General features: G+C 44.1%; 1 long non-coding RNA gene across 1 annotated transcript in view; it reads right to left on the bottom strand.

Moving 5' to 3' along the window:
* LOC110260013 (uncharacterized) overlaps positions 1 to 19,657 on the bottom strand; it is an 84,495-nt gene extending 64,838 nt beyond the window's left edge. The window contains exon 1 of the long non-coding RNA XR_014841948.1: positions 19,535 to 19,657. This is a non-coding gene — a long non-coding RNA (uncharacterized LOC110260013). The remainder of the gene's footprint in view (positions 1 to 19,534) is intronic.
* Positions 19,658 to 26,829: the final 7,172 nt, after the last annotated feature.

Here is a 26,829-nt window from a genome sequence, read left to right as displayed (position 1 = left end):
TAGTGTTGTTATTATTAGTGCAACTGGGAAGGAGTCATGCCATCTCCGGGCAGGGCTCTGGTGGGCCGTGTGGGAGGCGACTGTCAACAGCTGCTGGGTGGAAAGCTTGTTTAGTGTCAGCAGCCTGATGCAGAGATTAAGACAACTTGGTCTCTAGATCACACCCATGGAGTTGCAGGCAGTGGCTGCTCCAGACAGTCGATCTAACTGCAGGGTTCCCCAGGGTCTCCACTCAAGATGATTCAACCAACAGGGGGACCCAGGAGGCCACCAGGACAGCTGGGAGAATTCCTGTGGGGCCACCCAACCAAACACTCCCCTCAGAAAAGGGCATCCTACAATACCTTCCCTAGCAGACTAGACACAAGAACTCAGAACCAGCTGCGAATCCCACACAATAGCACTGTGTCCTGAGACAGTTTCTCATCCATTCACCAAATGGTTATTGGGCACCTTCTCTGGCAGATACTGTTCACGGGACTAGGAATGGAGCATTGGACAAGACAACCCCAGTCCTTGCTCTCACAGAGTTTACAGTCTGGAAGAAATCACTTACAATTAATCTGGTTGTTACATGGTGATTGCTTTTGTTTGTTTGTTTTTGCTTTTTAGGGCCACACCTGTGGCATATGGAAGTTCCCAGGTTAGGAGTCAAATCAGAGCTACAACTACTGGCCTACACCACAGCCACAGCAACGTGGATCCAAGCCATGTCGGTGACCTACACCACAGCTCACAGCAATGCCCAATCCTTAACCCACTGAGCCAGGCCAGGGATCAAACCCACATCCTCATGGATACGCGTCAGGTTCATTACCACTGAGCTACAATGGGAACTCCAATGTGGTGAGTGTTTTGATGGAGAAGGTTCAAGAAGCCAAGAGCACACACAATAGGGAAATCTGAACTGACCACAAGGAAATGCCTTGATAAGGAACCTGTCACTAAGAGACACTATGAAGTCCAAACTATTAGCGTCTCAAGAGATGTCAGCCTAAGGCTGTCACTGCTTTCTCCTTTTCTTCAGCTAATTAAACTTTTAGCTAATATCTGCCCATCTGGCACCTGTTCTATTTCATTACCAGTCACTTGAATATAAAGCTCTGGGAATAAGTATTTGTAATCATAGAGCATCCACCAAAGTATAAGAATTCTCCAGGAAGCATGACAGACCCTTTTATCCATTGAGGTCATTACAGTCAGCATGCTGTTATCATGTTCCATCACTCTTACTCTTCTCCTGACAATGATAATCACCAGGAGCCTCGCCCCCAAGAAGATCCAGCCCTTTATGGCGTCATAAAAGTGGCGTCCTAACAACTAAGAGCAAAGCATGCATCAGACATCCTCAACCACCAAGACAAAGTGAGGTGACAAGAAGTTCCACCGACTTCCTCCCACACAAAAGAATGAGCTTTTAAAAATATAAGTCAGGAGTTCCCGTTGTGGCACAGCAGAAATGAATCTGATTAGGAAGCATGAGGTTGCAGGTTCAATCCCTGGCCTCGCTCAGTGGGTGAAGGATCCGGCATTGCCACAAGTTGCGCCCTAAGTCTCAGATGCAGCTCAGATCAGGTGCTGCTGTGGCTCTGGCATAGGCCTGCATCTGAAGCCCTGATTCAACCCCTTGCCACATACGTACATATAAGTCAGATGATGTCTTCTGCTGTTCAAAACCCTGCAATGCCCCTGAGCTCACTCAGACTAAAAGCCAAAGTCCTAACGATGGCCCACGAGGCCCTCCATGATCCAGCTCCTCATTTCCTCTCTGACTTCGCCTGCTGCTAATCTCTCTGCAGTCATGCACCTCCCAGCTTGTTTTCTTGGACCTGCCAAGGGCACTCCCTCCCTCTGCACTCATCATCCTCTCTCCCTGGCACTTTCTTCTTCTACACATCCGTATCCTCACTCTCTCACTTCTCCGAGTCTGCTCAAATGTCATGATACCAGTTTGTAGATGATCTTACCTGGCCACCCCATGTACGATAGGAATACTCCCTGCACAGTCTTTGTCCTCCTGATCTGCTTTATTCTTCTTCATGGATGGTATGACTATCTGAAACACTATATACTTTGTTTGTTGTCCATCTCCTCTGCTATAATGTATGATTTTTTTCCTGATTCTTCCCCCCCACAGTTTTCAAGAGCCTGGCACATAGAGGAATCTCAATAAATAGTCACTGAATGGGAGTTCCCGTCATGGCTCAGTGGTTAACGATCCTGACTAGCATCCATGAGGACGCGGGTTTGATCCTTGGCCTTGCTCAGTGGGTTAAGGATCAGATGTTGCCATGAGCTGTGGTGTAGGTCACAGACATGGCTCATATCCCATGTTGCTGTGGCTGTGGTGTAGGTGTAGGCTGGCAGCTGTAGCACTGATTCAACTCCTAGCCTGGGAACTTCCCTATGCCATGGGTGCAGCCCAAAAAAGACAAAAAAAGAATATTTGTTGAATGAATGAATGAAGAAAGGAAGGAAGGAAGAAATGATACATTAGTTGGAAAAAGAACTTCAATAAATGGTATTGGGATTGGTGTTGCAGATAGAAAATAAAATTCAATTCCCAGGTCCCATCACACACCATGCAAATTCTAGATAGGTTACATATCTAGATGTAAAAAGTAAAACTTAAAACTTTCAACTCATAAGAGTCTGTCTTTATGATTTCAAAATATGGAAAAAAATTTTAGATAAGAAGTAAAAAGCACAAGCCATATGGAAAAGGATTCATACATTTAAGTACAACAAAAATTGAAACTTCTATATATCGAATGATACCATAATCTATAAAAATTTAAATAAAAAACCTACAAATTTAAATAGCCAATAAATGTGCTCCATCTCACTAGGACACAGGAAGACGTAAATAAAAGCCATGAGCCACTCACCTCTATTCCACTGACAATACGTTGAACAATCTGATTAAATTATGTGTCAACGAAATTTTGGAAAAACTGAGACTTCTCAATTACTGCTAATTTAAGTCTAAATTTGTATAGCAACAGTGGAGGGGAACTTGGCAGTCAAACTGCAAATGTACATACCATCCAACTCAGCAATTTTACTTGTTCTGGAGAAACCCTTGCACAGATGCATAGGAGGACATAAGTGAGGATATTCATAGTAATTGTGCCTGAAGAATGAAGCACTGGAAGCAGACTCAGTGTCCATCTGGAGAATGGTTGTTCACAGAAAGTTATACTATCCAACATGGCTCAGCAAACTTTTTCCAGGCTGGATAGTAAATGTTTTAGGGTTTGTAGATCACTTAAGTCTGTATAGCATATTCTTAAAAAAAAAAAAAAACTTTGTTTAATGGTTGCACCCATAGCATATGGGAGTTCCCAGGCCAGGGATTGAATCCAAGCTGCAGTTGCAGCAATGTCATATCCTTCAACCCAGTGCTCCGGGGCCAGGGAGCTAACCCACATCTCTGCAACAACCCAAGCCACCACAGTTGGATCCTTAACCTACTGTGCCACAGTAAGAACTCCTTTAAAAAACTTTTTAAAATGTAAAACCATCCTTAGCCAGATTTGACTACAAGTTGGATATGCTCACAGACATAGTTTACTAAACACTGCTGTAAAAGCAATTAAACTTAATAAATTAGGTCTCCTTGTATCAACTTCAATAAGTCTTCAACTCATGCAGCTCAATATCAAAAAAAAATCAACCCAATCAAAAAATGGGCAGGAAATCTAAATAGACATTTCTCCAAAGAAGATATATAGAAGGCCCAAAAAACACATGAACATATGCTCAACATCGCTAATCATTAGAGAAATACAAATCAAAACTACAATGAGGTACCTTATTTCAGTCAGAATGGCCATCATCAAAAAGCCTACAAATAATAAATGCTGGAGAAGGTGTGGAGAAAAGGGAACCCTCTTACACTGTTGGTGGGAATGTAAACAGGTACAACCGCTAGGGAAAACAGTATGGAGGTTCCGCAAAAAATTAAAAATAGAACTATAATATGATCCAGCAATCTCACTCCTGAGCACCTATCTGGAGAAAACCATAATTTAAAAAGATACATGAAGCCCAATGTCCACTGCGGCACTATTTACAATAGCCAGGACATGGAAGCCACCTATATATCCATCACATATGAATGGATTAACACATGGTATATATATACAATGGAGTGCTATTCAGCCATAAAAAGAATGAAATAATTCCATTTGCAGCAATATGGATGGACCTAGAGATTATCACGCTAAGTGAAGTCAGACAGAGCAAGACAAATATCATATGATATCATTTATATATGGAATATAAAAAAGGATACAAATGAACTTCTATGCAGAACAGAAACAGACCCACAGATTTTGAAAACAAACATGCTTACCAAAGGGGCAGGTAGGGGGAAGGATGGATTGGGGCTTTGGGACTGGCATATGAACACTGTGGTATATGGACTGATTTGGCCATCGAGGACCTGCTATCAACACAGGGAACTCTAACCAATATCCTGTGACAATCTATATGGGGAAAGTACCATCAGTTACTTATTAGTGGTTTCCTCTCTACCTTGGGAAATAAGGCTTTCAAGCTATGTATCAGTATGGAACCCCTGCTTTACAACTTGGGATGTGCTGGGTCTCCATTTACAGAATAGAGTCCTGGTTTTTTATGGGTCCCCAACTTAAAGTGGTTTCTAGCTTGCAGTACAAAGATGCTTCTGCTTCCCCACCAAGGTTTGCACCCACATCCTGAATCCAGGTCGACTCCATGGGTTTGTGACCTGTACAGTCACACAGGGCCCTACTCTCAGATTTGGCTCAATGCTTTGTGGCCTCGCTCTGGAAAGTCCTCATAATTTTATCTTTGACTTTGTGTTTTGTAAGCAAAGTCTAATGATGCAACAAAGCATGTGGGTGAGCGGAGGAGATACACACACTCAGCGGGGCGTGCGTGCACATACACACACACGTTCCAGCTTGTGGGTACAGCAGGCAACATGCTGAAGGGACAGCCAGGTACAGATCTGAGTTCAGATTAGCAACTGTGGTGGTGGTGACAGCAGATGCATTGATGGCAGCAGGGGCCACAGCCCCAGAAGAGGGAAAACTCATGGAAGCAGTGCCTGGACAGAGGTGGGAGGCTAACCAGCCTATCCATCCCCAGAGCCCATCCCTACAGCATCTGAACAAACAATAGCTCTGCAGTCTGAGCTCTCAGATGGGAACAGCCAGTGCTCAGGCAATAAACAGTGTCAGTAAATTATTACAAAATAAAATTGTGCAATGGACATTGCAATAAAATCTATCAGAAAGTTATTAGAATTCTTTAAATAGTTTAAAATCTCTGGTTTTAAAAGCTTACAACACAGCAAAGCAAATATCCACAGGCTTAGAAATCGAGAGTAAATTTAAGGAGCATTGCATTCAACAGAAAGGACATTATTTTCATAGGAAGTTTCAGATAAGCCAACTATTAAGAAAGGATTTAAAATTAATAATTGTTATTTAATGCAAGATAAAGCAGTAGAATGCATGAATAAGCATTTTCATTATCTACAAATTATGAAACTAGTTTCAGTTTCTTGTACAACCTGCAAGTTACCAGAAATGCCAGAATAAACATTAAAATGCCATTGTATAAATTTATATTTAAAATTAAATTCAGAGAGTCCTCATTGTGGCTCAGTGGTTAACAAATCAAATCCGATTAGGAACCATGAGGTTGCAGGTTCAATCCCTGGCCTCATTCAGTGGGTTAAGGATCCGGCGTGACCGTGAGCTGTGGTGTAGGTCTAAGACAAGGCTCAGATCCCGAGTTGCTATAGCTGTGGCATAGGCCAGTGGCTACATCTCCAATTGGACCCCTAGCCTGGGAACCTCCATATGCCATGGGTGTGGCCCTAGAAAAGACAAAAAGACCAAAAGAATAAAATACAATTAAATTAAATTAAATTAAATTAAAATTCAGACTTACTTGCAGCTAATCATCAGCTCTAGACATACTAAAATTTCTATTTTGAAATAATTTACCCTTTTGTTTCAGTCTCTAAAATATGTCTAATATTTCCAGTAACAGCTGTACCAGCAGAGCGATCTTTCTCAAAACTAAAAATTTCGGAGTTCCCGTCGTGGCGCAGTGGTTAACGAATCCGACTAGGAACCATGAGGTTGCGGGTTCGGTCCCTGCCCTTGCTCAGTGGGTTAATGATCCGGCATTGCCGTGAGCTGTGGTGTAGGTTGCAGACGCGGCTCGGATCCTGCGTTGCTGTGCCTCTGGCGTAGGCCGGTGGCTACAGCTCCGATTCGACCCCTAGCCTGGGAACCTCCATATGCCGCGGGAGCGGCCCAAGAAATAGCAACAACAACAACAACAACAACAAAAGACAAAAAAAAAAAAAAAAAAAAAACTAAAAATTTCCAAAATTATTTGAGATTTTGCATTTGCCAGGACTGACTAACTGACTAATGTCACTTTCTTTCTTTTCCTTTTTTTTTTTTTTTTTTTTTTTGTCTTTTTAAGGCCACACCTGTGGCATATAGAAGTTCCCAGGCTAGAGGTGAAATCAGAGCTGCAGCTTCTGGCCACAGCCACAGCAGCACGAGATCCGAGCCACATCTGCAATCTACACCACAGTTCACAGGAACACCGGATCCTTAACTCACTGAGTGAGGCCAGGGATCGAACCCATGTCCTCATGGATGCTAGTCAGGTTTATTACTGCTAAGCCATGACGGAAACTCACTAATGTCACTTTCAATTATATCGATTGAAAATGAATTTGCTAAAAATACAAACTTTTGATAACCTAATAAATGAATTTGCAAAGAAGCAAACCAATAAAATCTTACCAAGTTATCACATTAATAAAGTATTATAATTTTTTTATTATATATGACACCAAAAGCATTTTTTTCATTTGTAAGTTTATCCTATTACTTATACAATGTTATTATGCCTATTATGTTTATAAGTAAGAAGATATTTTTAAAAGAAAAAGTTTTACATTAACAGCACTCGTCTTTCCTGCTTTTTGCACAAGGGCCCCACACTTTCATTTTGCACTGAGCCCTGCAAATTATGTAGCCAGCCATATCTTAGACTGTTTTTCAGAGGTAACTGGGCCACCACTGCCCTTTGCAAAGAAGACAACTATCTCTTAGGCAGCTGGTCTTGGGAAGTAAAATGACACATTCAGAGATGGACTGGGGGCCTTGTGTCTTGACAATACTGGCCCACAGCTGAGCAAAGGCAAAATAACGCACAGGCCAGTCACGAGACTTCTCCTCTGTTGACCACAGTGGGATCGCCAGCCCCCAAACATAAGCTCTGAAGCCAGTTATGGCTGAAAGCATTACTCCCACCACCACCTCCTCCTTCGTCAGTGTCTTGCCCTTCACCGATGAAAATCAGAGAAGCAAATGCTTTCCTCTGGGGACATGGCATGGAACAAGACTGAATTCACACTGAAAGGGACTTAGCCTAGGCTATTCTACCTTTTTGCTATTCAGACCCCACCAGCCAGTGTCTCAGCCATCCCCTCTGAATCCTATTTGGTGATTCCTGTTAGATACTCAGAAGCTGTCACAGGGTCATTTTACCAAGACTCTCAGAGTGGAGAAAAGCCCTGCAGGCACCTATGGCTAAATCAAAGGAAAAGAAAGTCATTCTTAGAGTGAGGAGCTGGGGTAGAAGCTGCCCTAAGTGATGCTTCAGTGTCCTTCAGAACAAGGCAGGACAGATTCTGCTGACAAGGTGATCTTTGGATTGCTCACGTCTGCACATGAACCACTGCGGCAACTCTCATAAAAACACAACCACAAGTAGGATTGTTCTCGGGCCACCTGAACGCTTCTCCAGTTTTCACCACCATGCCATTTGACAACTTGACATTTCCTGCCCTGACCTGTTTTCTGTTTCCATGTATGTTTACCACAAGCTCTTGAGGACAGAGACCCTGTCTTCTCCTTCATGTGTCCCCCAGGGTCCATGTAGAACAATGATACTTTAGTTCTTAGAGCACTAACCATTCACTTTCTCGTCCATTGACTCATCAGTCCTCCCAGCACACACCAGGACAATGCCCATTTTACGGAGGAGGTGATCAAGACCTAGAGAAGGTCACTGGTGTGCCCACAGCTCCACAGCTGCTAAAGGGCAGAGCTGGGACCCAATACAGACCTGTCTGATTCTGCTCAAGTCACCTTCAAGGAGGCGGCCATCTCTATAATGTCAGGCATCACTCCTTTTGTACACTGTCTAGCACAGGGCTTTACAAATGTAGATAAGTGGGATCTTGTAATGATAGATGTTTTCATGTTTAGCATCAGAATCACAAATGATGCTTTTTCTACTACATGGCAACACATCCTAAAAGTACTTGTCCGGTTTTAGCCATCTCATTGTTCCAGGCCTGCTGAGCATGTCAAGGACTCTGAGCAGGAAGGGACGGAACTCTCCACAGCTCAGTTCTCCTAGGTGGCCTCACACTTTCTGCACCTTTCCGGGATGGATGGGCAGCAACGGCAGCTTGAAGCACTTTGTCTAGACTTGCTTTGTGGTGGCAGTGACCATCTACAAGCTGTGGCTTCTGTTCTTTGCCTTCCTAAGAAAGGAAATGTGGAGTTGTAGGTGTTCAGAGCAGAGCCACCCATGTGGGCTTCTCTCCTAAGTGTCTAAGGCCAAGCAGACGCTGGCCTGCAGGATAGTCCCAGTTCTTTGCAACTTGAATAAATGATTTTTACATGTTCATAACCACAGGGTAAGGAAGGTCTACTTAAGGTACAAAACCACAGAAGCCATGAAGAAAAAAAAAAAAAACCCAAAACCTAAACCACACAATAATCCAAAATTTGTAGCATTAGAAGATATCACAAAGCTAAAAGAAAATGACATATTAAAATATCCGCAGCATGTATAATAATCTAGAGTTAATATTCAGTATATCAACAATTCTTAAAACTCAATAAGTATAAGGTGAACAATTTCCTAAAAAGGGAAAAGAATATAGAGGCACTTAATAGTAAAAGAAATAGAAATCGCAAACAGCAAAGGAAAATATGCCATATCTTACCGTAAATAAAAATAAAATTAAAATACTTAAACCTCATAGTTCATCAAATTAGCAAACATTAAAAAGACCGTAATATCCAGTGTTGGAATTTTAACTGAACTTAGCAAGAAAAAAAAGAGAGAGAAGACTCAAAGTGATCAATGATGGAGGAGACCTTACAACTGATACCACAGGAACACAAGGGATCTTAAGAGATTACAATAGACAATTACTCCAACAAACTGGACAATTCAGAATAAGTTCATAAATATACAACCTACCAACACTGAATCATGAAGAATTAGAAAATCTGAACAGATCAATAATGAATAAGGAGACTAAATCAGTGATTTATAAGTTTCCCAGCAAAGAAAAGGTCAGGACCAGGTGGCTCCACTAATGAGTTCTAGCAAACATTTCGACAAGAATTAGTGCCAATGCTTCTCAAACTCTTCCAAATTATTGACCTGAATAAACTTCCAAAGAAAACATACAAATGGCCAAAAAGTACAGGAACAGGTACTCAAGGTCACTAATGATCAGAAAATACAAATCCAAACTCTGAGATATCAACTCACACTTTTCAGAATGGCTATTATAGACAAACACTCTATGATCTCACTTACATATGGAATCTAAAAAAGCCAAACTCATAGAAACAAAGTAGATTGGTGGTGGCCAGGGGCTGCAGGGTAGGGAAAATGAGGTCAAAGAGGACAAACTTCTAAACTTCCGAGTTATAAGAGAAGTAAGTTCTGGGATCTCATGTACTGCATGGTGACTATTTAACAATACCGTATTGCATTCTTGGAAGTCGTTAAAAGAGCAGATCTTAAATGTTCATACCACCACCACCACCACCACAAAGTGGTAATTATGTAAAGTGAGAGATACCTTAACTACCCTCACTGTGATAATGATTTCATGATATTTTCATATTTAAAACCATCACATGCACACCTTAAACTTCCAGAATATTATATATCAATTTTATCTCAATAAAGCTAGAAGAGAAAAAACATCCAGTGTTGAGAGTTAGGAGAACAATTAGGTTGCATCAAATTTTAAAATGTGTTACACTCTTTGACTAGGCATTCTACTTCCGACTAACCTAGAGAAACACTTGCATTTATGAGTAAAGAAGCAAGGGCAGAAATGTTAATTATAACACTCTATAAAAGCATAACATTGGAAATAACCTAAATGTCCCCCTCCAGTATAGGCATGACTTAAGGCATGGGACAGTCATCATAGGGAATATTATACAGCAGTTAAAAAGAATAGGAGGCATGCTGAAAACTGATGTGGAAAGATTTCCAAGACACAGTAAGTTAAAAGGGGGGGGGATTTTTTTAACAAAATGCATAGTATAATATATTTATATTATAAATACGTAACCTCTTAAAACCACAGATGTCTCTATGTACATACATGTGCTATAAATGGATAGAAATACATCTGGAAAAAAATACTAACCTGACAGTAATATTTCTCTCTGGGTAGCTAAGTGGGTTTGGGGACACAGCAAAGGAGAGGATCTTAGTGTGACTTCTGCTTGTTGATATTTTCACAAGAATGTATTCATATATCACTTGTGCAATTTTAAAATAAAAAGGGAAAAGGAACAAACATAGGTCCAGGGTTGCAAAAGGACAGACCTATAAAATCTATTCAGTCTGCCTTCCCTTTGGGAGAAATAGCCTGACTGGGGTCTAGAGACAGGGGATGGGGTAGAGAAAAGGAGCCTCTACCTGCCCAGTGTCAGTCCCCACCCAGGTGCCAATAAGTCTCCTGACTTCCTGACAGTGTTATTCTACTTTCCACTGTGTTCAGGTCAGGCTCCCTGCAAAACAGACTCTGAGACTCTGAGTTTACAGGCAAGAGGTTTCCCAGGAAGAGTTCTTGGGAACAACATCTTGGGGGAGTAAGGACAGGACAGAGCAGAGGAAGAGGCTGGGCTATGATGCAGGCACGAGAAAGGCCTTCCCAGATCCCAAAAGGAGCTCTGGAGCAGAGAAGGCTCTTGAGAGTTATCTAGACGTGGGGAAAAGGAACTGGGCCTGTGCAGCTCCCCACTGCCCAGTCACTGGATGTGGGCTGCCTCTGAGAAGGGGGTGCAAATTTGGCCCAAGCAGCTCTTCAGATGAGGAGCCAGTCCTGGAAGAGACGCAGCTGTGGGAATGGACAGCTCAGTGCTAAAGGCAAATCTGGAAGTTCACCACGTCCAGAGGAGTCTGGAGCTAAGTGAACATTCATCCCTAAGGGTGGAGGAAGTGAGGAATGGGGAAGAATTTTATCTCCATTTTCCAGGTGGAGAAACAGAGTTCTTTCTGGTGTGTCTTGGGAATCAGATAACAATGCAAGCATGGAGGTGGGTGCCCAGGCTGAGGCCTTGCCTATCAAAGGCCTTCCTATGTCGGCTCCCTCTTTAGGACTCGTGAAGCAGGGTTTGAAGAAAAAAAAATTATATATAAATTATGGAAGGGAAAGATGCTTTGACCAGAAGTAGGGAGCGATGCTTTGAGTTTAAATGCCCTGGTCATGATCTCATTTCAGCTTACCCATCTAAATAGGATGTAATTCACAGGAAATCAAGTCCTTTGCTTGAAAAGTAGAGACAAGAGGAACACAGCATTGGTGCTGCTGCTAACATTTGAGCTGTCAGGAATAGAGCCCAGTGGCTGACACCCACTCTCATCCTGCCAGGCTGTTTGGTTTAGGCCCTGGTGAAGTCCACGTTCTGTAGAGAAGCCAGGCTTCCATCTCCTGGAAAGCTGAGCCCAGTAAGGACCCACAGTGACCAGCCCAGACATGTGTATCTGTGACCTTCCTAGTCACAGAGAAAATAGTTGCTCTTTCCCCCAAAACGCTGACAAAAGCTGGACAGCCTTGTTTAGATCATATGCTTTTATTCAGCAGTTCCACATCATGCGTCATGAAGGCAAAGTAGGAGAGAATAAAAGGACCAAATTCTTTCAAAGATGCCAGGTTGCAAAGATGAAGAAACAATTCAGACAGACCTAGTGCTCCGAAGATCTTTGATTTATCTGACCCCGGCAGGTCCAGAGCGAAGCCCCTCACCTGCCTTGTCTTCTTGAAACCTCACAAGTCTGAGGTGAGTAGTAGTAGTATCTGCTTTACAACTGCTAATATTATTTGTTTTATAGATGAAATTGAGGAGCATTGAAGGCATTATACAGTAATTATACAATACAGAGGAAACTGAAGCTCAGAGAGGTAAAGTATTTTGCCTGAGGTCGCAGAGCTACCAAGTAACACAGAAAGGTTTCAGTCGAGGTCTGGCTGGTTCCAGAGCCACCAAGAGGAAAGAGGCTTGCAAAGACTCAGAAAGCTTAGCTAGGACAGAAAAGAATAAGAACAACAATGGAGAGGTATTAAGAAGATAATTAATACCATTCTCCTGAATAGCAGGTTGAAAGAGAGATGTCTAGGAACCACACAAAAGTACTGGGCCCCCTGTTTGTCTTCATTGTATAGAAAAATTCAAGTATTTAATTCCCTACGTATTGTGTAATGCTATTTTTAGTGTGTTTTAAAACATGCAAATATTTACTATTTATATTTACTAATATTTACCATTATTTATTATTGATATATGTTGTTTTTTAATACAAACAAATTGGTAAAAGTATAAAGACCTGCAAAGGAGAGATAAATACCTGTGGAGGGAGGGAGGCTGGATGAGAAGCCATTTAAGAGGCTTCCATTTATATTATACTAATTCTTAAGCTGGGTAAGGAGTACAATATTTATTATATAATTGTCTCTAGAAAAGGTAGAAAGAGTAATAGAATACCTTTTGAATTTTGAAACAATTCTTGATAACTGTTTTTCAAAAAGAGAAGTGTTTAGTTAAGAAAGCTTATACTATCTAAGCAGTAGTACATTATTTAAACTTGTACTCGGTGTTTATCTTGATTCTTACTCTGAGGAGTTACATGGCTTTAAAAATAGAAAGTACACATTAATAAATGTGCAGGTCCTTTAATAAAACCTATTACAGAAAAAACCCTGGTGAGTGCATGTAATGGACAGCCCATGTGCCAAGTCTTTAGCCTGTTCTAATGATACACCCACTATCCACCTGAATCTTATATGGAAATGGCATAGAAATTACATGTATACATGTAACATAAAGGACTGACAAAGGCTGTTCTTCAACGGTGCAGGTTTTAACAAAGGAAGCCATTGCCCCCCCTCCCCTACATACCCTATTGCACTTGATCCATCTCCCTTTGTTCTATCACAGGTTTGCCCCTCAGTGGGGGACAGACCAGAAGGCTTCCTATTGCCAAATACACAGGCTCTGCTGGTCCCACCATTTGCCCCAGGGGTTCTGCTAGTCCCTGAGCTCGCTCCCCTGGGCTGTAGGTGACCAGCTTCCTCCTCCTAAGATTTGATTGCAGAAGCACTTGGGGCCATGTTCCTGCACAGGGGCAACTGAGAAGGGGGTGCAGATGCCAGAAGTGAAAAACACACCCCACACTGCTTTTAGGGAGTAGAGGCTCAGTGAAGCCTGAATCTCTGAAGCAGCATATTCCTTTAAGAATCTGGAGTATCAGGGAAACCAGTTCTGCCTTCTTGGCTCCTTGTAGCCTCTGGGTTTCTGTGTGCGCCCCACAGGGGACGAGGCTGGCTGGGAACGACACCATCATGTGTGGCCTCTGGCTCCACATGCACTGATGGCCCACAAGCCAATGAACCCTGCACAGCCTGAGGCAGGCCCAGGAAATGACCTTTAGGTAGCACAGCTCACAGGCCACAATGAAGACATATTTTTAAAGTGTTTTTAAAAATACTTTGTAAAGTTCCAAGGATTCTTTTTACCAGTTCAAATGAGCCAATGGAAAAAAGACTTTTTAAGTCAATCAAGAAAATTGAACACATTATATAATGTTTCTAAAATAACTGTTGATTATGCTGTGTGCTATGGTATTATTTTGTTCTGTCAAAAGTCCGTACCTGTTAGAGATACTTATTCAAGTATTTATGGGTGGAAGCATGTGACATCAGGAATTTGCTTTTAAGGGCTACAGGTGCAGCATATTTGCAGGATAGATGTCGAATTGGAGCTGCAGCTGCTGGCCTATGCCACAGCCATAGCAATACAGATTGGTGATGCGTTTGCAGCCTACACCACAGCTCACAGCAATGCTATATCCTTAACCCACTGAAGGAGGCCAGGCATCGAACTTGTGTCCCCATGGATACTAGTTGGGCCTGTTACTGCTAAGCCGCAGGGAGAAATCTGAAGGTTTTCTTTTTTTCTTTTTTCTTTTGGGCTGCACCTGTGGCTTACACAAGTTCGCAGGCTAGGGGTCAAACTGGAACTGCAGCTGAGGCCTACACCACAGCCATGGTAACACCAGATCCAAGCCACATCTGTGACCTATGCTACAGCTTACAGCAATTCCAGATCCTTAAACCACTGAGTGAGCCCAGGGAGTGAAGCCACATCCTCACAGAGGCATTGTCGGGTTCTTAACTCACTGAGCCGTAATAGGAACCCCTGTTTGAAGACCTTTTTCAAAAAGTTAAATAATAAATATACTGATAACTTTAGAGGTTAGTTTCTCATCACTAACACATATCTTTTTTTTCTTTTTTTAAAATTGTTGTCCTTTATCTGCCTTTTTTCACTTGCAAAATGGACTCATAAAAATCCCAAGCAAGTAGGTCACAGACATGGCTCGGATCTGGCATTGCTATGGCTGTGGCATAGGCCGGCAGCTGTAGCTCTGATTAGACCCTTAGCCTGGGATCCTCCATGTGCCGCAGGTGTGGAACTAAAAAAGAAAAAAAAAAAAGTCCCAAGCAATACAGAGGGCCATAAATCTACTTGCCATTAATACAGGCAAGAACTGTGTCCTGTGTTTCTAGTCACCTCTTGCTTATGCAGGACATTGCCCAGCACCAGTATGTTCTCAGTTTAATGCAGTTAGAATCATTGTTCCTTACAAGAGCCTGGAAGGGACCTCTGAGGTTGACTATTCCAATTCCTTCATTGTACAGATGGGGAAACTGAGACCCTGAGGAGAAGGTAACTTGGTCAGGGGCCCTGAGCTGGTTAGTAGCAGAACCATAAACAGGTTCACTATCCTTGAGGCAGCCTTTGCTGGGTAACCCCCAATGGGACCCCTCAACCCCAGAGCTAGTGAACCCCCATTTGTCCTGCCACCAGCACCTCCCATCCCCCTCACCCCTGTGACCCACTCCTGACAGGAGCTGAGGGCAAGGCAGGGCAGCTTGCAGACTCAGAGAAGGCCTGGGTGAGGCCTCAGGTTGCTCTGCACCAGGCCTCTCCCCGGCTGCCAGCTACAGCCCCAGACTCATCCACTTCTCAGATGCTCACACCCACCCCACAGCTCCAGGAAGACCCCCTTTCTACACCAGCACCAACACCCTGCACACAGTCTGTGAAGCAGAATTTGCATCCTGTTGCAAAAGAGAAAGTAAGAAGGTATTCTCTTAAAGAGAATAGATATTCTACTTGTCAGGCTTAAGCAGAGGGTAGGATGGAGGTGGGAATTCACACAAAATTCTAGGTTTATGATCTAGACTCTCCAGAGCTTCTCTCTGACCCACAGCCCCACAAGGCCCAAGATCTTCAGGGCCGCAGAAAGGGCCAGCTCCAAACTATTCCAGGTGTGGATTTGAAGGGTTTGCCAGGATTTGCCCAAACAGAAGAGAAAACCACTCTAGATCAGGGAGTGGGTTTCACCAGAGGGTCTAGACCTGTGCTGTCCAATATGGCAGCTACTGTTCATGTGGCTCCTGGACCCTTAAAATATCCAGTCCAAAATGAGATGTGCTGTCACTATAAAATGCAAGCCAGATTTCAAAAAAATACAAAAATAAGAATGTAGAAAATCTCCCAAATAATTATGTTGATATATAAAAATTAGATTTTGGATATATATATATTAATTATTATTTCTTTTCTATCATTTTATTGAAGTATTATTTATTCTATCATATTTATTGAAGTATTATTATTATTTAAAGTATACATGGAGTTGATTGTATGTATAAAATCAACTTTAAAATCAAATTTAAAATATAAAATGCAACAAGTTTTGACAAGTAGATGCCATGGAACCATCATTACAATCAATAGAATAAACATGTCCCTCACCCTCAAAGAAATTTTCTCATGCCCCCTTGTAGTCCCTCTTTCCACCCCCAAGCTTCGTGAGATAATTACTAATGTGTATTCTGTCTCTATAGAAGAGTCTGCATTTTCTAGAATTTTAGGTAAGTACAGTCAAGTAGTACACATAGTTTTTTACTGTTTCCACTCAGCATGACTTTTGTGAGATGGAGTCACATTGTTGCATGTAGCAGATGTTCTTTTTTTTTTTTTAACTGCTGAGTAGTATTTCATTATGTGAATCTATCACAGTTGTTTTATCCATTCACCTGTTAATAGACATTGTGTTTGTTTCCATTTGGGAGCTATTACAGATAAAGTAGCTATGAACCTGTGTTTATCTATTTCTTTTAACTTTTACTTTTTTTTTTTTTAGGGCCACACCCATGGCATATGGAAGTTCCCAGGCTAGGAGTCGAATCAGAGCTACAGCTGCCAGCCTACACCACAGCCACAGCAACACCAGATCTCCCATCCACTGAGCAAGGCCAGGGATCGAACCTGCATCCTCATGGATACTATGTGGATTCATTTCCACTGAGCAATGACAGGAACTCCAACTTTTACTTTTTTATGTGGCAACTACAAAATGTAAAATGTGCTCACATTGTATTTCTATTGGACAGTGCACAGCTAGTTTTTGTTTGTTTGTTTGTTTGTCTTTTTTGTCTTTCCTAGGGCCGCACCCATGGCATATGGAGGTTCCCAGGCTAGGGGTCGAATTGGAGCTGTAGCTGCCGGCCTACACCACAGCCACAGCAACACGGAATCTGAGCTTCATCTGGACCTACATCACAGCTCACAGCAATGCCGGATCCTTAACCCACTGAGCAAGGCCAGGGATTGGACCCACAATCTCATGGTTCCTAGTCAGATTCATTAACCACTGAGGCATGACGGGAACTCGTAAATTCTCTTCTAAGCCTTCTGCTTTCCCCTCTCAGGCCAACTGCCTGCTTAATTGTGTCGAATTCAATCAACTGGTTGCCCTGGACCAGGTGCAGAGCCAGAGCTGGGAGCTGTTGTTATAGAGGTGAAGGGTGCAGGGAGAGGGAGGCACTGAGTACATGACCCCTCTGTGCCCCCAGACAGGCCTTTTCCAGGGACTGCCTCCAGGCACTGGCCTGGGGCAGGGAAGCAGGAAGCAAATGCATCAACAGTCACCTTGAATTGAACATGAGGAGCCAGAGAAAGATGCATTAAGGCTCAGGTGATGCAGGGGAGGAAGCCTGTCTGTCTGGGGAGTCTGGGAAGCTATCCCTGGGAGATGGCATTTGCACCAGGTCTTAGAGGAAAAGAATTCACCAGAGTGGGGGAGGAGTTTCTAAGTGCAGGAGAAAGCTCTGAAATTCTCTGGGGCAAGGCAGATCCAGGAACTGGGAACTCTGAGCAGAGAGGAGGACGGGGGCGGGGGGGGGGGAGCGCAAATGGGGAGGGGTTTCCTTGTCCTCCAGGGAAGAGAGTTAGGCCAGACTCTACTTTAGAAGAACCCCTGGGGAGGAAGAAAACAGGAACAATGAGTGCTTGGACAATGCCACCAGGAGTGGACAACAGGACTAAGTTCAGGAATGTTCAGAAGTAGAACGGATGGGAACTGGCAACTAACCAGACATGAGGCATGCAGAAGAGCCCATCTCTGGGGTCCCTCACTCCTGGAGCTCCTGGGGGATGCCATTCTCTCTTGCCTAGATTCTGGCTGCAGCCTTCCCACAGGTGTCCCTCTCACCCTGTCCAGACCACCCTCCCCAATGTTTGCACAGAGAGATCAAAACCTCCTAATCATCTCCTACCAGCTCCGCTTCCCTATGGCTTTTTCCACCACCTGTGGCATGAAATCTCACTTCCCTCAGATGAGCGCACAGCCATAGGCAAGCTGGGCCCACCCACTGGTGTGCGTATGCACACGCACGCACACACAGACACATGTGTGCGCACACACAGATGTGGTGCAATAGTGCCCTGTCTCTCCATGCCTGAGGTGTCTTGGCCTGAGTGCCTTGTCACATGGCTCAGCCCAGACTGAACATAAAACCCTCCTCCCCTTCCAGGCATGGTTTGAAGCGCCTTTTCCAGAAGCTGTTCCTGAGGCCTTCAGACCCCTGTACCCATCGCGCACTGTGCATCGCCCTCTGTAACCTTATTTAGGCCACTAAACTGTCACTTCTCAAGGGCAATTGCTAAGTCTTTTGTTTGGGAAACTGGCAAGCTGGAGATGGAGATCTGAGTGTAACCTGGTATTGGCAGCAATTGCCTTAGGAAAGCTGAGATGAGGGCAGAGCCCCAAGGACAACAGTCTGGGCACCAGGATTTCTGGCCCAACACAATGTGGAAAGAAGGTCAGAGGAGATCTCTGCAAATAAGAGTTACTCTATTTTCTACTCTGCAAAATCCTGGGAAGACTTCTATTTTTCAAGGGGGTGAAAGTGCTATATGAAGCTAAGAAAAAATAGCCAGAGGTCCCTGCCCTTAACATGTTAATAATTAAAATGAAGGTGATAGAACGAGCACACATAAAAGGACAGTTAAACACTGGAGGTCCAACGTTTTAAAGAGAGTAACAAATAAATGTGACTTACCAGGCAAATCTGCACAGAATTAACCAAGTATTTACTGAACTCCTACAAAGGAGTCAAGTGGCCCTAGAGCTGCAAATGAACCTAGTTGCCTGGCCTTGTCTCCAAGTGTTAACACTCCACGCTCACGGAGACTTTGGGGACTAAATCCACCCCCAGATAGGGGGGACCAGTTGATAAATGTCACAGGTATTTGGAACAGACCTTCCAAACTTCGCTGAGCGTATGGAATACTCAGGAGTCTTGTTAAAATGCAGATTCTGTGGTGGAGCTCAAAATGCTGAGCTGCTGGTCAGGACCCCACCACCACCACTTTGAGCAGCCAGGACCTTAGTGCACAAAGAGAACCATGTGAGCTGGAGCATTCAGGGAAGGCTCCATAAAGGGGACTGAAGGAGGTGGACTGGGCACAGCAGGAGGGCATGCCAGGTGGGAGGGGTCTGAACAGGGACAAGGGACTGGGCAGGCTCACAGCAGGGGAGAAGCACGGGTGCTGGGAGTCTTCGCTGGAACTGAAAGTTCTCATCTGCCAGCAGCAGGAGCAAGAAGGGACTAAACTAAGGGGAGTCTTAAATGCCACACCATGGAGTTGCAATTTAACTAAAAAGGGAATGAAGAGCTGTGATTCGTCCTTGAGTCATAGTCTGCTGACACATTCAGAAAAAGTGGGAAAAGAGTGAGGAATGGAGTACAGTTTCTCTCACTTCTTACATTAAGACCCACAGTTCAGCTCCTTGACATCATGCGCCCATTCCTACCCTCTGTCACCTTGTCTCAACGCCGTCCTTGCTCCCGGAGTCCTTGGCTCTAAAGCCTTTTAAGTCTTAGATGATCCATGAACATAAGGAAAGAAATCTTCCGTGGTTCTGTGCAGTCTTTCTCTGCATGGATGTATAAACAATTCAACAGCACGTGATAAAAGCAAAGGGGGGGGGAACCCACATTAATTTCCTCAAGGCAAATGATAAGCTGGCAGGTTTGGCTCCATGGGAGGAGATAAAAGCTCCAAACACAGCCAAATGGCTCTCGGGAGCCGAGCCTGGTACGGATGCAAATTAAAATAAAAACTATATAAACAGCAGCACAATTGCACCATTCAGGGCCCCTTCATTAGAAGCCAGCTCTCCAGCGCCACTGCCCACAAAGACAACTTCCCTTTCTTCTCCTTTTTAACGAGTTTCCAAGCTGGTCAACAAAAGGAGGCTAAGGGACAAAAGCAGTACTAATTGATGAGGCTCTGGGGAGAGGATGGTTGGGGAGATTCATTTTATGTGTGCAAATCAAAAAGCAAATGCGATGTGTCAGACCAGCTGAGGACCGGCCTCCCGCTGGGGATGGCAAAGGTGCCAAGTCCCTCCTCTCAAGGCTCCCCACAGCCAGATAACAACCCAACGGTTACATGCACCAGCCAGGCCTCCCAGCACCCGAAAGAGCCAGCTTCCCCAAATGCTGTCTTGCACAGGGAGACCATGCAGCAGCCAGGCCCAGGATCCAAGACCTCACACCATGGCAGCCTCTCCTCTGTGCTGTAGAGGACAGAGTTCGTCCACTGTATTATCACAAAGCATCTTTAAGGTGGGCAGTCCTTGGGGTGAGGAGACTGAGTTTTATCAAAATCCACTGCTTATTGAATGTTTGGGCTCCAGGGGGGATCTCTACTCCCAAACCACAGGTCTCCATGACTTTTTTTCCATTCGGCTGGCATTTCTAGTCACCTATGCCACTCCGGGAAGCTCTTAAGGTAACAGTGCTCTCAACTGTATCTTTTACCCACACGGCCCTGCTCAGCAGCCAAGATTTCTTCATCATTCTAGATCCCTTCACATGCATCCCCCAACCCACAAGCTTGGAATTCCTTCCCATTTCCTTGCCATCTCTCTATATCCTCTTCACCTCACCCATGTCATGTCTCCCCATTGTAACATGGAGTTGTGATCCTTGGACCACTTGTCTCATGGGCTATTGAGAGACTCAAGTGAAAATAACATGAAAGCAACTGTAACTGGCATAAATATTTCTGTTTTAACAGAAATGTCTTAGTTGAGGCTATAGCACTAGACCATTTAATGATTGCCAAAAAACTCTCTTCGTTGTTAAATTAGCTTTTTTTTTTTTAGCCAGTAGGACAAATGACGATCCTTACACATCAATGCCAAAAGGAACTCCCAGCATTTTTAAATGATGGAAACCCAAACAGCCATCCCCCTGCCCCCCAGCCCCTGGGTGGTTCCCCAGAGTAACACAGCACATGTCTAGTACTAAGTCTCTGCTTCACTCAGTTTATGTTTCCAGCCACACTGCTCTGATGTCAGGCAGAAGGGCTAGTGCTTAGGGAAGGAGGACTGGGGGGGTTGGAACCAAAGAGAGTAGTGAGAATAGGAGGATGTCTTTTCTCCTACTCAGAATACTACTTTATTTTTCCCCTTTAGGGAAGATTGCATCGTTTAGAAAATGGACTGTGTTTGCGGTCTCACTGGCAGCAGTGCTGTGGATGGGGCCCCATTCTTTTCCCACTTGTATCCTAAGAAAAAGAGTGAAGAGAGATATGAGAGTCCCATGACCAGTCTGCCCTTTTGAGCTCTCCCCAGGCAGCTGGCTGGTCACTAAGCTCTAGAGTCATTCTCTCATTTTCCCAGCTGATAAGGACAAGAGAGGTGCTATCTGCCACAGACATCCCAGCTCTAGGGGAGGAGAACCCCAGGACTGGTGGTTATAGCACATGACCCAGCACTATTTTCCTCAGCACTTCCAAGTCCTAGCTGCCCTGGGCAATGCTACTGAGAAGATAACAACATGGGGTTGAGATGTTCAGATCTTAAAGGTCTTTTCCAAACATATTCCCATCACTCGTGTTAGCTTCCTAGGACTGCCACAACAAATTACTGCAAACTGGGGGGCTTAAACTACAGACATTTATGCTCACATTTGTGGAAGCGAGAAGTCCAAAATCAAGGTGTCAGCAGGGTTGCTTCCTTCTGGGGGCTCTGAAGGAGGTCCATTCCATGCCTTGACCAGGGCAATCTATGGCATCACTTGGCTTGTGTCTATATCATTCTAATACTTGCCTCTGACCTCACATAACCTCTTCCTGTATCCCTGCGTATCCTCTCCTCTATTTGTAAGGACACCTGTCATTGGATCTAGGGCCCATCCTAACTCTAGGAAGATCGCATCTCAAATCCTCACATAAAGGTCTTTTTCCAATAAGATCACTTTGACAGGTTCCATGGGTTAGGACTTGGACATATTTGTGGGGGAACACTGTTCAACCTACTACAGCATCCAAACAAAGGGGAAGGAAGAAGATGAGGAAACTACACTGAGCCTTTGCTAAAATCTGCAAGAACTCATGGGGCAAGGTGGGAAGGGGCGTTCATCAGCAAAATTATGGCAGCAAGGGCCATGGGATTCTGAATGGGCCTTCAGCATGCAGTCAGAAAGAGGGGGCACTGGCTTGGGCTCTGCCCTCCACTGAGACACACAGAGGACACTAGGGGTCTAGAACCACAAACAGGGGAAGAGGCATGTCGTATGCATCTCTTCCCACTTACCTGCCCTCTTCCTCCCACCCCACTTACCCCTGCTGGGTAACCTGTGAATAACCCTCTTTTTACCCTCCTGAGGGTATGAGCCAGGCAGCAGCTGAGCCATGGACACTCTCCCAGCAGCCTGTCTGTCCAGGATTCTGCCTGCCTGCCTTGTGACAGTCAGACAACACTGTCCACGCTGGGACTGCTTGGGTGACTGAACGTCCTTGCCCGGAGTGTGAACACAGATTCAGTCCTTCACTCTCTTCTGCTGCTCTTCATGTTTACACAAGGAAAAGCCCTCGACAACTAAGTTCACAAAATCCAAATGAAGGATCAGAGAAAGGTTCATCGGGTATAAAAATTCCAAAAGTCTCTTTTTCTAAGGAAGAAAACATTGGAGTTCCCGTCGTGGCTAGGGCAGAAACGAATCTGACTAGTATCCACGAGGACACAGGTTTGATCCCTGGCCATGCTCAGTGGATTAAGGATTTGGCATTGCCATGAGCTGTGGTATAGCCCACAGATATGGCTCGGATCTGGCGTTGTTGTGGCTATGGCATAGGCCGGCGGCTATAGCTCTGATTCTATCCCTAGCCTGGGAATCTCCATATGCCACAGGTGTGGCCCTAAAAAAAAAAAAAAAAAGAAAAAGAAAAAGAAAATATTGAATGAGTCATCATTCCCAAGTTTCAAAGGAGCAGTTCCTTAAGTTATTAATGTCACCTCCCTCCAAGAAATCCCTGTGATGTGTAAATAGACAGAGGGGACGGGTCAGTGGTAGTTACCAAGAAAACTTCTATGGCCTGAGATGGTAGGACTTCAGTCAAGGCCACGCCTATAACACGTGTTTTTAGGCCTGGAGTCCATTAACTGTTGAAAGGCAAACTTTCCCTACTGTGCCAGGAAGAGGAAGCTGGCAATATGACCTGAGAAACTTCTATGGATGATCTAAAGGGCTGAACTCTAGCAGGTATTTATTGTGTGTGTACCTTGTATGGGTCACTCTGCTAGATGCTCGGGATACAGCCAGGGACAGCAATGGACACATGGCCATGCTTCCACAGAGAGGAGGACAGAAGATGTTAAACTATCCCACGGATAATTGTAGTTGTGCTAGATGGACCCAAGTAAGAGTGTGGAGCATCGTAGGGACATACACCAGGGCATTTTGCACACCTAACAGATGATTTGGATGGAAACACAGGACACAGGCACCTTGCCCCCAGTGATAATGAAATCTCCAGTGGGTCTCCTATGAAGGCTTTGTACACACTCCCTCTTGTTCTCTTTCAAGGACAATGATGGAAGTCCTTGCCCCTTTAGGAGCTACAAGTATTTAAAGCAAATCTTTAGACAGGTTTGGGACTGTGTGCCCACTGAACCCAGAGGGGATCCTAGAGGCCCTGAGGGTGGGAGAGAGATGCTCTTGGAAAGATGAAAGCAGGTTCCCAGGGTTGAGAACAGAAAATATGACTCTAACCACCTCATTCTTGTTAGGATAGCTATTATCAAAAAAATAAAAAACAAGACCAAAAACAAGTGTTGACAAGGATGTGGAGAAACTCTTGCACATTTGGAACTCTTGTACATTTTTGGAGGGACTGTAAAATGGTATGGCTGCTATAGAAAACAGTATGAAGGTTCCTCAAAAAATTGAAAGTAGAGCTATCATATGATCCAGCAATCCCACTTCTGGATATTTATCTGAAAGCATTGAAATCAGGATCTCAAAGACATTTGTATACTCCCTGTGTTCACTGCAGCATTACTCAGAACAGACAAGACAACAAGAGAATGGAACATATGGGGACACAAACTAAATGTCCACCACTGGATAAAGAAAATATGGTATATACAGTGGAGTATTTTTCAGCCTTAAAAAAGAATTCCAGCCATATGCTGAAGGAAATTTTGACTTGCAACTGTTGACAACAACATGGATAAACCTTGAGGACATTATGCTGAGTGAAACAAGCTGGTCACAGAAGAACAGATACTTCACGATCCCATTCATATGAGGCATTAAAATAGTCAAACCCAGTGAGACCAACAGCACTAACAGGCTGAACCTAGCCAGAACACAGACTGGGACTCGAACCCACAGTTTTAAATTAGAATTACTCACCCAGTGTCTGGACTCACTGATGTTCATATCCTTCACGTCTCCACGCAGAAGAAATTCAGTGAGAGACAAAGTGATAGGCAAAAAATAGATTCATTAAGATAGGATGCTTGTGAGAAGGGCAAGCGGGCAGGCTGGGAGGCTCTGCCCCGAGGATCAGGTTGACTACAGTTTTATCATCCAAGGGGAGTGGGGATTGGAAAAGAGTGCCTCTTCCTCTTTCTTCAGCAGTAGCTCCTCCTTAGTATCCAGTAAGTTGTGTATTCAAATCAGCAGGCAAAGGACCAATGGCCTGCCCTTGGTCTGAATCTGAATGCAGGTCTCATCCCATCCCCCACCCGATGACCTCAGGCAATTATCGCACCTCCACTAGGTCAGCAAACCTGCCTTTTACTGATGGCTTTTTTGAGCAATTTATTAACTTACAGTGATCTCCCAAAGTCCCCTAAGTTTCCCTCTTTATCTGCGGTCCCTTATTGGGACTTTTACAACTACCTGTGCCTTCTTCATCCCTAACAAGAGGAGCAGAGAGTAGACACTAGTAGTAGCAGCTGGAGGGAGAAATGAAGTTGCTGTTTGATGGGTATAACATTTCACTTATGCAAGATGAATAACTTCCAGCGATCTGCTGCACAATATTGTGACAGTAGTTGATAATGCTGTATTATGCACTTCAAAATTTAAGAGGGTCGATCTCATGTTAAATGTTCTTACCAAAAGAGGGGGTGGGGGAGCAAAGGAAGGGAAAGGGAGAGAGAAGAAGGAAGGAAGGAGTGAAGGGAGGAAGGAGGGAGGGAAAGAAGGGAGGAAAGATGGAAAAATAAGACTTTAGACAAGGGGTTGTCCAACTGTGGCCTAAGGTCAAATCCAGCTTGCTGCCTGTTTTTGTAAATAAAGCTTTATTGTAACCCATCCATGCTCATTCACTGTACTGTCTGTGGCACTTTGGCTCTGCAATAGTGGGGCTAAGTGGTTGTGACCGAGGCTGTGTGACCCACAAAAGCTGAAATACTTGACAAAAAGATGTCAACAGTTGGCTATCTTGGCATCTTCACATTTCTTTCTCACTATTCTGCTGGAAAACTTGAATCATTGCCCTACTGCTTATTAGTCTGTCACTCAATCCACTGACTAGACTTAGCCTTGTTTACCACAATTAAAATTCACAGGCTCCTAGGTTGCTCTGTGCAATACAATGCACAGTCACCAGACCTACATGGCTATTTAAATGTAAATTTAAAGTAATTACCTCTGGGTTTTCACAAAAAGAATTTCACCACCATTTGCTTTAGATTCCCCAGTGTGTTAAACGTATTTACCTGAGCTGCTTTGGAGGGAGGAGGGCCAAAACCTCAACAGAAGCCCCTGCACTAAGAATATCAGAGTGTACTCTTAAGTAACCCCTGTGAGCCAGGCTGTTCTGGAAATATCATTGCATTTAGCCCTCACTAACAAATATGCTCATTTTACATGTGAGAAAACAGAGACTGGGAGATGTAAAGCAAATTGCTGACGTGGCATATGTGAACTTAGATCTGCCTACCTGTGCACTTTATCACTAGAGACAACTTCCTACCCTGTCTGCTGCTTAAACATTTCTGTAGAATGACTGGGAAGAATCCATCACTATGCATAAAGAGATGATCTGTAGGAACTATACCAAATGAATTCACTCTGCGTAACAGACAGTGTTAGACTGCCCCCTTAGCCCAGTGTCACTCTGTTGGTCCCTTAGAGCCTTGAAAGCTTGGAGGGTCAGTCACTACTGGATCTTTTTGAACTCCTGTAGTTATGTGCTTTATTATAAGACAATCAAAGACCTAGTTGCTCCCTGCCTCTTCACCAATTACCCCAACAACCACATCATAAAAATTCATTCTCGGAGTTCCCATCGTGGTGTGGTAGAAACGAATCTGACTAGGAATCATGAGGTTACAGGTTTGATCCCTGGCTTTCCTCAGTGGGTTGAGGATCCGGCATTGCCATGAACTGTGGTGTAGGTTGCAGACGAGGCTCAGATCTGGTGCTGCCGTGGCTGTGGCGTAGGCTGGCACCTATAGCTCTGAGTCGACCCCTAGCCTGGGAACCTCCATGTGCCTCGTGTGTGGCCCTAAAAAGAAAGGAAAAAAATTCATTCTCTTCATCCAGACAAGGGAACCAGGATTGTGAGGCAGTTCTGGAAACCATATCCACAAAGGAGAGTTGTAAAACCAGGGAATGTTTAGTTCAGAGAAGAGAAGCAGGCTGGCTGTGCATTCTTTATTCAGGAAGCCCTGCCCTATTGAGAAGAGCAGCCTTCTGTGCATTCTGTTAGAGTCGAGAATGAAGATCAATAGTTGGAAGGAAAAATGTAAGCAGATTTTGGCTCACAGGTTGAAAGACTCTTCCAACAACTAAAAATACCTAACAAT

This window comes from Sus scrofa, chromosome 3 (genome assembly GCF_054392235.1).
Source record: "Sus scrofa isolate SSC_HxYL_T2T_F1_AM1 chromosome 3, Sscrofa_HxYL_maternal_Yorkshire_Landrace_v2.0, whole genome shotgun sequence".
NCBI classification, from domain to species: domain Eukaryota; kingdom Metazoa; phylum Chordata; class Mammalia; order Artiodactyla; family Suidae; genus Sus; species Sus scrofa.
This window is presented reverse-complemented; position numbering and strand designations above follow the sequence as displayed.